We start from the raw sequence: 11,425 nt of genomic DNA on the forward strand, positions 1-11,425 counted from the left end.
CTCTACTTTTATGAGATCAACTTTTTTAGCTCCTACACACGAGAATATGCAGTATTTATCTTTCTGTTACTAGTTTATTACACTTAACATAACGTCTTCCAGGCTCATCCCATGTTGCTGTGAATGACAGCATTTCATTCTTTTTTATGACTGAATAATATTCCATTGTGTATATATAACACAGTTTCTTTATCCACTCATTCATTTTCTCCCTCCCCCCCCCCCCACAGGGTCTTGCTCTGTCATGCCAGCTAGAGCACAGGGGTATCATAGCTCACTGCAATCTCAAATGCCTGGGCTCGAGCTATCCTCCTGCCTCAGTCTCCTAAGCAGCTAGAACTATAGGTGCATGTCACCATGTCTGGCTAATTTTTCTATTTTTTTGTAGAGACAGGATCTTGCCCTTACTCAAGCTATCTTGAACTCCTGAGCTCAAGCAATCCTCCCACTTCAGCCTCCCAAAATGCTAGAATTACAGGCATGAGCCACTATGCCTGGCCCTATTCATCCACTGATGAACATGCTTAGGTTCATTACCTGTCTTATCTATTGGGCATAGTGCTACAATCAACAGGGGTACAGATATCTCTTCAATATACTGATTTCTTTTTCCTTTGATTATATACCCAGAAGTGAGATTGCTGGGTCATATGGTAGTTTTACTTGTAGTTTTTTGTGGAACCTCCATACTGTTCTCCATAACAGCAAGGCTAACTTATATTCTAACTTATATTCAGGGTTTCTTTTACAGGAGACAAAAATCTTCCAAAATTAGACTGGTGATGGCTGCACAAACCTATAAGTGTACTAGAAAATAATGAATTGTATACTTTCTATGGATTACAGTAAGGGAATTATGTATCAATAAAGCTGTTTTTAAAAATGAGATATCTGCTATTATCCCCCACTTTACAGATTAAGAAACTGAGATCTGGTAAGATTAAGTAATTTGCCCATGGTGACACAGCTAGCTAGTGAGGGAGATAGGACAAAAATCCAAGTGGTCTTGACTCTTAAGTCTATATGCTTAACCACCAGGCTCTTCTGCCTTCCTTAGAAAAGGATTTCACTCACTAGACATCCTATCAAATGTTTAAGTATGCTCCCATCAATGTTCAAGTCTTAAATGCCAGTGACCTTCCAAATTCCCACCAGGGCTATAAAGATCTGACCTACGTATGTTATGCCACAGGATAGGAGAGAAGGAGGAAAAGTCAAAAGCAGAAAACAGAGGTAGCAAAAAGGCAGAGGAGGGAAAAAGTGCTCAAGAGCTTTATTTAAATACTACAGTTAGCCCTTCACATCTGGGAGTTCTGCATCCATGGGTTGTGCGTCCACAGAGCCAACCAATTACACATCAAAAATATTCAAGGATTTAGGAGACAGAGGATCACTTGAGGCCAAAGTTTAAGACCAGTCTGGGCAACATGGCGAGACTTCATCTCCACAAAAAAAAATTTTTTTCTTAATTAGCTAGGCATCATGGTACGTGCATGTAGTCCTAGCTATTGGGGAGGCTGACCCAGGAGGACTGCTTGAGCCCAAGAGTTCAAGGCTGCACAGAGCTATGACAGCACCACTGTATTCCAGCCTGGGCAACAGAGTAAGACCTTATCTCTTAAAAAATAATAATACTACAAATTTTTAAAATACAGTGTAACAACTATTTACATAGCATTTAAATTGTATTAGGTATAATTAATTTAAAGTTAAAGTATATGGGAGGAAGTGTGTAGATTATATGCAAATACTACATCATTTTATACAAGGGATTTGAGCATCAGTGGATTCTGGTACTTGAGAAGGGTCCTACACCAATCTCCTGAAGATACTGAGGGAGGACTGCACATGAAACATTACTATTACTTGAATGCTATCATCAAAGTTGGTGGGCAGGCCTAACTCAGCTGAGTCAGGGGTAAATGCAGGCTTCCTGGAGTAGTTCTGCATAGACCATGGTTTCTCAACCTTGGCACAATAGACATTTTGGGTCAGAAAATTTATTTCTTGTGGAGGGATGCCCTACATATGCTTAGGATGTTTAGCAGAAGCCCTGGCCTCTACCCACTAGATGCCAGTGGCACCACCACCATCCCCCAGCTTGACGTTGCCAAATTTCCTAGAGGTTGGAGAAATGAGTGTGGTGGTTATCTATAATCACCCCATTTTGAGAACCAATGACCTAAACTAGGGGTAAAGATAACAAAAGACCAGTCATTTGATGATAACAAGTATCCTGTCCATAATAACTGAAGACAGAGAAGAGTCTTTTAAACCAATCACCCTCCCAAACCTGCTAGGAAAAACTCAGTTCATAAAAAGTAAAGCTGGGGGTGGGGAAAGGATATAGGGATTAAATAGGAACAAAGCTCATGCTGTCATACCAACATTCAAGACTTCTGGCCGAGCACGGTGCTCACACCTGTAATCCTAGCACTCTGGGAGGCCAAGACGGGCGGATTGCTTGAGCTCAGGAGTTTAAGACCAGCCCGACCAAGAGTGAGACCCCCGTCTCTACTAGAAATAGAAAGAAATTAGCTGGACAACTAAAAATAAATAGAAAAAATTAGCCGGGCATGGTGGCACATGCCTGTGGTCCCATCTATTCGGGAGGCTGAGGCAGGAGGATCGCCTGAGCCCAGGAGTTTCAGGTTGCTGTGAGCTAGGCTGACTCCATGGCACTCTACCCAGGGCAACAGAGTGAGACTCTGTCTCGGGAAAAAAAAGAAAAGAAAAAAAGATTTCTATACAGTTCAGCATGTAAGGCCTCTGACACTTTAGCAAAGTGTCAGGTACATAGAGGTACTACCCAAGATCAGGAAATAGATCTGAAGGATGCTAGAAATAAACTGCTCCCTTTGCCTGGTTTGAAGGAAAATCAGTTTCCCTTGTAAGAAAACCTAAGCGTTCCTCATATCTGGAGAAACTGAAATACCAAGGTCCAGGTTACCACACCTGTCAGTAAAGAGGAGCAAACCAATGACAGTATGAACAAAAATGAAATGACAGTTGAAGGTGGGAGGGGGGAAGTGATGAGAGAGAACAAGCAGACAGTATGAAGTAAGAGCTGACCCTATACAAAATTGATTTGCCCTGACTCTCAAATCTCCCTTCCTATCACTTCTGCCTTTCTTTTACCTCATCCAACACCAAGTCACGGGCTTTCAGGGTTTTCCATACTCTCATACTGACTCCTGGTTGTTCAAAGTCTCTCCATTCAGAGCATCACTTCCCTTCAAAGTGCAACAGGTTCTAAAATCTTATTCCTCCCTAAAAGTCCCACCTTTCTCAGACCATCTTAGCTCTTAGGTAAGGGGAAAAGGAGTTGTAGCAAGTAAATCAAACTACTATTAAACTACTCAATTAAAGAATGTGCTTCAAATAACCTCCCCCAGTAAGCATATAAACAAATGTTTACCCTTACTCATAATCAAAAAAATGCAAACCCAAAACAAGACAAATTTCACATATCAAATTGGCAAAAAGTACAAAGTTTTAAGAAGTCCAGTGTTGGAGAACACACATGTAGAAGGCATACTCGTAACTGCTAGTTAGTGTAAACGGTTACAACCTAGTTATCATTCAACAGGAGTCAGAAAAAATACATTATGGTACACATTTATAATAAAATAATCATTTTTTAATTATGTTGACGTATATGTGCTAGTATGAAAGGAACTCTTTAACATTAAGGAAAAAAATAAACTGCAGTTAAAAAAGTAAACAGAAGTATAATAGTATAATACTACTTGTATTAATTTTCTGAAAAGTAAACTTTCTGGAAACTGTTAACAATGGATTACCTTTTGGAGGAAAGAGGAGAAAAGTAACTTTTATTTTTACTTTTCTGTACCTTGAGGAATTTTTTTAGCTATATACATGTATAACTTTTAACTGAAAATATACAATTCTTTAAGTACTCTATGCCCCCAAGCTTAACCACCACTCTCACACCACCAACTCCTACCCTCCCCCCAAAACTGTCCCATATCTGAAAGTTAACTGCAATTGCCTGGAAGAATTTAAGGTACCAAGGGGTATATTTTAGAATATGGAACTTTCCTTTAAAATCTCTTCACTTCCCTAAAATCACCTCTGAAATGAAAGAAGAGAAAAAGAATCCCTATGTACTCTAGGGAACCACAAACTCATTTCTTCCTTTCAGGTCCCTAACCATCTCTCTTAGACAGTGAGACTGTCATGGTCATAATATCCCCTGCTTCGATCCCTGCTTCTCCTCACGATAGATAGATAGATAGATAGATAGATAGATAGATAGATAGATAGATAGATAGATAGATAGATAGATAGATAGATAGATAGATAGATAGATAGATAGATATAGAGAAAGATACAGACATAGATAAATAGATATAGTCTTGGCTAATTTCACTCTTCCATATAAAGAAAAGCAACCTCAACTGTCACTGCAAAAGGGGGAAAGCCTTCTCCTTTCAGAACTAATTAACTGCAGGGATCCTACTTTGGCTTGTCTCAGCTCTTATCATCTTGGTGTGGGTGGCCAACTATTACTCTACACTTCTCTAGGGAAACATGTCTCAGTCTGTTTACTGCATCATCCCTGGCAATGTAAGTATATGGAAGCTTAAGATTTCATTTCAACTGAATCAGGTCAGAGCATTCACTCTCAAAGAAGAAAGAGTAGGTTAGTAGAGTCCTTTTAGGCCTTTTAAAGATGTCTTAAAATACCTTCTTGCTTTAATCAGTCTTTCTTCCACATCTCTTAACTGACTTTTAAGATTTACCCAAGTAAATCAAGTGTTTCTAATCACTGCTTACTATTAACATCTAATCATTAAAGCACAATTATTATGGATATTTTTTAATATCTCAGATTAAAAGCTTTAAGATTTAAACAACTAAATTGTATTTATCTGAGTTTTACCATCATGATTTTCTCATTGTGTGTGATTGCTCCTGCCAGCCAAAACAATTACAGTCTCGATGCAGCAAACTTATTCTTAATTCTGAACTACTTAGTGAGAAAGGGTTATAAAACCTTTTTCAAGTATTGGGGAAAATGGTTATCATCGGGTGATTCAAAACAGAATAGTGTCAGAAAAGAGCTGACCTCTGCTCTCCAAAGAGTCAGAATTGTGAACCACTTGGCAGCTTCTTAAATAAGCTTAAAAAGTAAATATATTCTCCGAGAAATTGCTGGGTTTATTTTTAAAGTAAGTATTTTTAGAATTTTTAACATTCCCAAACTAGAATATTCAAGCCATATAAAATGCCTATTGGAACTGGAAATGACAAATGACTTGTGTAGCTGAGTTTAAAAGTAAAAAAAATCCAGACTCATACACACATTATACCTTATGACAAAATAAAGCTGAACACAGTACCAACTTTTCCAAATTACTCTGGCTTACAAGTTTCATGAAGGATAAATGCCATGCCAAGTTATGTTACACAATAAAAGAGCAAGCAGCTCTAGAATACAGACATGTAAGAAGTTATCTTCTGAGACAGAAGTGGACTGAATCCTAGAAAGAAATTATTAAAACCAAATTCTGAAACTGATGTTTAACACTGAAACTTTAGTTCTTGGTTGAATCAATGAAAAGAAAAGGTGAGAAAGGAATGGAGTGTTATGTGCTACCTCGAAATAATTTTAATACATTGACTGCCACACAAGAAAAAAAATGTTTCCTTGGGGCTACAGTGTTTTATTATGAAAACAGAATAAAAACTTCAAAAACAAAACGATCCTTTCTAGTTTAATGAAAAATTTGGTTTTTTTTTTTTTTTATTGTTTTCTGTGCGTAAGTTATATGCAACTTGAAAAATAGCTATTGGGGCTCCCAAGGTGAAGAGACCTGAGTTACTTATGCTTCCTGACACCCCAGGCTCAAAACCAGCGTGAGTTAAATACAACTCACACAGCAGTCAATGTGTTAAATATTCCTAAAACTTGAATAAAACAATATAGGCCACTGTGGGGCTGGGCCCGGCGGCTCACACCTGTAATCCTAGCACTCTGGGAGGCCGAGGCGAGCGGATTGCTTGAGGTCAGGAGTTCAAAACCAGCCTGAGCAAGAGCGAGACCCTGTCTCTACTATAAATAGAAAGAAATTAATTGGCCAACTAATATATGTAGAAAAAATTAGCTGGGCATGGTGGCGCATGCCTGTAGTCCCAGCTACTCGGGAGGCTGAGGCAGTAGGATTGCTTGAGCCCAGGAGTTTGAGGTTGCTGTGAGCTAGGCTGACGCCATGGCACTCACTCTAGCCTGGGCAACAAAGCGAGATTCTGTCTCAAAAAAATATATAGACCACGTGGAAACTTCTAAGCTTCCAGAAGACCAGAAGACTTAAGGGTTGCCCCAATTCCACCCCATGAATATGACTGTGACCTTGCATTAATCAATTACAATCTAACCCTAATTTCTCATGTATAAAATGAGTTAGAGATGATCCTTAGGTTTCCTTGTAGCTCTAACATTAACAAAGGAAACACAAATTTATTCTTTTCTAATGTCAGCTATATACAGTATGTGTCATCCACAAGTCCATAAGCCAAATCAGAGTGAGTCCTCCTGTTAGTTCTAGGCAAACATGATCAAGAAAAAGTAGCACTGAGGAAGCCAAAGGACAGTCTCTAAATTCTCCAAGAAGAATAAGACAACTTCCAAAAATATTTCATCTTCACAAAGTTTTGAGTATAGTCTACCATTTCCTTCTTCTCCAGGGCAAGCCCTAACACAGAGTATCCCTTTATTTTAGGCTTAAAAAATTATGGATAAAGCCTATTCCTCAAAATGTTACTCTTTGTAAATGTTAAACAAAGCTGCAGAACAATTTAAAATAAACTTAAAAATTAAAACAATTTTCATCCAACAGCCAACTCAATAGAACCTTACAACAAATAACCTTAGTTCAAACAATCTGCTGACAAGAATCACTATCATCACCACAAATCTCCTCTAATTCTTGGGGAAATGGGGCGGGGATCAGAGAGGAATAAAGGTGACAGAAAGAGTAACAAAAGCTGCTGTAAAAGTAAAGTTAATACAGGGAGAATCAACCTCAAGCAAAACGAGGGGGGGGGAAGAAAGGTCAAGACAAGCACTACCTCCTCATTTAGAATACACCTTCAAGTAAAACCCAGCTGAGAAGAGGATAATTTTTTAAACTACCCACCACAAAGGGGGGGGTACTACTTCAGCAATTTTAAAAAGTCTAAAGTGCACCTTTTCTATATATATTTGTAAACTGACATTATGCACAAATTTTATTTTGAAGGAATATTCTTAGGAAGTGTTTTTATAAAATAAATCTATCTTAACATACTAAATCCCATGTTGTAACTTTCACCTACCTGTTCATCACTATAAATTTTAATTAGGTTTTCTGCTATCACCATGAGATACAAGAGTAATTGTTCCACAAAATGCGCTGCATACACCATTAAATGTTCACTTCATTGTTCCTAAAAACACTAACATCTCTGACATGTGTACTGTATAGATAAAGAAGAGTCCTTTCAAATCCATATTTGTAGTTTTTTACTCTATTTACTCGACTACTATGAGTTAATAGTAGTTCTATGAGTTAATATAGAAAATGCTCTGTCTTGGAACTTTATCTAGAGATGTTAACTGAGAACAACGATTATATTGCCACTCAAGTTTTAAATAATTATGATTTATTTACACCTCACCTCCTGTATGTAAACACACTTCAGTCTTTAAAGTTTATTAAGAAGACAGTACAGGATTACCCAACTCTCTCAAGACCGCAGACTAACCCTTAGAAATTAAAGGTATATCCAAAGTTTCCGAAACTATTTAATAAACATGGTACAATCTTCGGGATACCAATGTCCATCCATCATTTCTTCGGAATAGAAAAGGGTTAACCCTTTACGGAGTTGATAAGATGTTTAAGACGAGTGAGTGGGTGGGTAACTAACTGCTCTTTGAAACCATTCCCCAAGCTCGCACCGTCCGCGGGAAGGAACGCAGTAGCAAGCAGTTCTGAAGACGAGTGCTGCATTTCGGGGTTCAGATCCATTCTTTCGAATAACTGTCGAGCTGCTCAGAGTAGCCTTTAACGCATATACCAAAACCCAACGGCAGCAGCAGCAACAAATACGGTTTTTCATCTAGACCGAAAACTTTTAAAGCACCAATAAAATAAGCGTGCAAAACGTGAACTATTCACAATTGCGAGCCATTTCGCTACGGTTCCTTCCCAAAGGAAGGCTAGAATTCAGTTGTCGCCCGGGAGGAGTCACTTCACGCCAGTGCTGGGCTCTTCTTCAACTAGGTCCTCCGGTTCCCCCAGCACCGGCTCCGAGCGGCGCGGAGAGCGCGCTTTCTCTCGGGCGGCTGGCAAGTAACAGTGTGGACATGTCACTCCACCAGCCCGCTCCCCGGCGCGGAGCGGAGGCCGGGCGGCGCGGGGCGGCGCGCGGGGACCCGGCGGAGGGGCCCTGGGCGCCCGCGGCCCGGACCCGCCACGCTCGCCGCCCGCCCCTCGCCCGGAAGGGGGAAACCCGCCCGCGGGAGGATTCAACAGGAGCACCGCGCCGCCCGCCTGCCGCCCGGGAAACAGCCGCCGGCCGGCCGGGGCGCGGGGGGAGGGGCGGCGGCGGGAGGGCGCGGGCTGCGGGCTGCCCCGGGACCCCCGCCCGCGCGCAAGGTCACCGCCCGCCGCCGCCGCCGCCGCGGGCGCCCCGGCCGGGACCGGGGCGGCAAGTTTAATTTCCAGAGGCTGCGGCAGAGCCCGCGGCGTGGAGGAGCGCGCCGGCCGCGGGGCCGCCCCACCCCCACCGTGCAGCCCGGCCCGCGCCCCGCGACCCCCGCCCGGGCCGCCGCCAGGCAGCCGAACGCTGCAGCCCCCGACGCCGACAGGCGAGTCCCGGCTGGCAGGCGGGCGGGCGGCGCTTCAGCCCCGCCACACAGACACTCACACACACACGCACACACACACACACACAGCCGCGCCGGCCGCCACTGAAAAATGGAGCGCGGCGACCAGACAGAAGAGACATTTTCTTTCCGTTAACTGAATTGTTTCCTACCTCCGGGTGCCCGACTCGCTACTCCTCTCACTCCGCTGCTCTCCGGGATCCGCCGCCGCCGCCGCATCCAATCGCCTTCTCCCCCCCCTCCCCTTCCGCAGCCAGCCCGGCCGTTCCTCCTCCTCTCCGCTTCAAAATGGCGCCAAGCGCTCTTCGGCGGCTGCTCCAATCGAACCGCCGCGGACAGCACCCGGGGGCAGGCAGAGCGCGGCGTGGGTGCGCAGCGCCCCCTGCCGACCAGACGGGCCTGCGCGCCGGGCTCCGCTCCGCCCCGCCCCGTCCGCGCGCGCGCGCGCACGCCCCTCCTCCGCCCCGCCCCGCCCCGCCCCGTCCGCGCGCGCTCGCAGCCACTCGGGCGCGCCGCCGCAGTCGCCGCGGTGGCAGCGAGTCGCTCGGCTGTCAGCGCGTCCTCTGCCTCTGCGGCTGCCTAGACTTCTACCGAAAACCGCATGGGCTCGCTTTTTCGATTCCTGTTGGGCAGCGCTTGAAACGCTGACACCCAGCGCTAATGTTGCGCTACGCAGACAAAATTGGTGTTTGTTAAACTGCTTTGCTCCTCACTTGCGAACGCTGACCCAGTCGCCTCAAAGTGCCATGCAAATAGTTTTTCTGCGTGTTATGTGTCACGTCTTGACTAAATCCCACCGCATTCCAAATCTGAGCGATTGTTTAGTAGGCGGCAGGTGTAGGGAGGGACATAGTAATCCAGCCTGGACCAAAGCATCCCTATTCCCTCCTCTTGGGAGAATTGTGCTTACCAGAGGGAGAAACAGGCTGACGACCACAAGGACGCGTCCTAGGGGGCGGGTTTCCTCCCCCTTCAGCCCCGGAGGTGCAGGCCTCCCTCCTGCAGCCTCTGCCCAGTCGCCACTGCTGTCACCTACGTTTGGGGAGGGTTTTGTCCTCAGCCAGGCCCCTGCCAGAGCTGGAGAAAGGATGCTTTCTTTCTCCTTTTACTTCCATGAATGCCATCCCTGCTGTGAGGAAGTTTTCCCTGATGTGCCGTATTTGGCTACTAGAGCTTTGTACCGGGGAGAACTTGTTTCAACAATGAACAAACAAGAGGTGAATTAATGGATGACGGGTAGCTTATGTATCAACTGAAACAAAAGTTAGGTAATACACGAACTAAAGTTACTGTGGTAGAAAAGAAGTGTCATAAAATTCCAGCGGGCCAGGGCACCCAGAGATACCGAGACCTACTTTGTTTCCCTTTCCATGGGGTTCTCTGAACGACTCTGCCTCAGTCTCCTCTAGTGCTTGCTAGACCTGTGTTGCTGTATTCCGCTGTCCAAGATTCCACTGTCCAGACTTAAATACTGCAGGGTTCTACCCATTTTACACATTCCTCAGTGAAGTCTGCTGATGAGTTCTTTCTGCCCTCTTTTTAAAATTATCTCAGGAACTTTCCTATTTTTCATCATTGTTCCATCAACATAATCCTGCATGGAAGGAAAGTAGGATGTCTAGATGTAGAAAAACCTTCTCTGCCTCTTTGATTGTTTTTATTATCTTTCTTGCTTTGCCCTCTTCAATTCTCAAACCCCCAAAGACAGGGAAGCAAGAAAGTTTCAGAAGAATGAGGGCAAAAATTTTTTTCTAAAAAGTTCGCTGCTCTTATCCCCACCATTTGTCACCTAGAAGGTGCTCGGTAAATATTTCTGTTGAACGTGTGAATTGTTTAAGAAGTTCGTCCTACATCTTATATATGGCAGTAAGTCCTGAAATTACTGAAGGTATCACATAAACTTTGTGACCTCTACCACCAGTTTCAGAACATTAACCCTTTCTTTCTTTTTTTTGTTTTTTTTTTTTTTGGTTTTTTTTTGTGTTTTTTTTGAGACAGTCTCGCCTTGTTGCCCAGGCTAGAGTGAGTGCTGTGGCGTCAGCCTAGCTCACAGCAACCTCAAACTCCTGGGCTCAAGCGATCCTCCTGCCTCAGCCTCCCAGGCAGCTGGGACTACAGGCATGCGCCACCATGCCCGGCTAATTTTTTTCTATATTTATTAGTTGGCCAATTACTTTCTATTTATAGTAGAGATGGGGTCTCGCTCTTGCTCAGGCTGGTTGCCAACTCCTGAGCTCAAACGATCCACCCGACTCAGCCTCCCAGAGAGCTAGGATAACCCTTTCTATTATAAAATGGCATGTCATGAGTTGCAATAATGATGCCCAAAATACATATTGCCACCTCAGGCTACCAGCACCACAAGACTGAACCCAAGAAAAAGACTAAGCAGAAAGGAGATAACCTTCAAAACAGCTACATAGTAAGGAGCTATGGGGCAATTACATTAGGACAGACAGGAAAAACTCTAAAGCCTCAACGAAACTTAGTTTCTAAAGAAAGGGTATACTTTTATATGACACCATATGG

At 43.7% G+C, this 11,425-nt stretch overlaps 1 protein-coding gene across 6 annotated transcripts in view; it reads right to left on the reverse strand.

The window, feature by feature from the left end:
* Positions 1-9,149, reverse strand: part of PDS5B (PDS5 cohesin associated factor B) — a 160,071-nt gene extending 150,922 nt beyond the window's left edge. For 3 of the 6 annotated variants that reach the window (XM_076009502.1, XM_076009499.1, XM_076009498.1), the window contains exon 1: positions 9,049-9,146. The gene's annotated coding sequence lies outside the window, so the exon portion shown is untranslated. Of the gene's footprint in view, positions 1-9,048 lie in introns of all 6 variants that reach the window. The other 3 variants (XM_076009501.1, XM_076009503.1, XM_020290441.2) reach the window with 2 other exon arrangements.
* Between the last annotated feature and the right edge of the window lie 2,276 nt (positions 9,150-11,425).

Source organism: Microcebus murinus, chromosome 13 (assembly GCF_040939455.1).
Source record: "Microcebus murinus isolate Inina chromosome 13, M.murinus_Inina_mat1.0, whole genome shotgun sequence".
Taxonomy (NCBI): Eukaryota; Metazoa; Chordata; class Mammalia; order Primates; family Cheirogaleidae; genus Microcebus; species Microcebus murinus.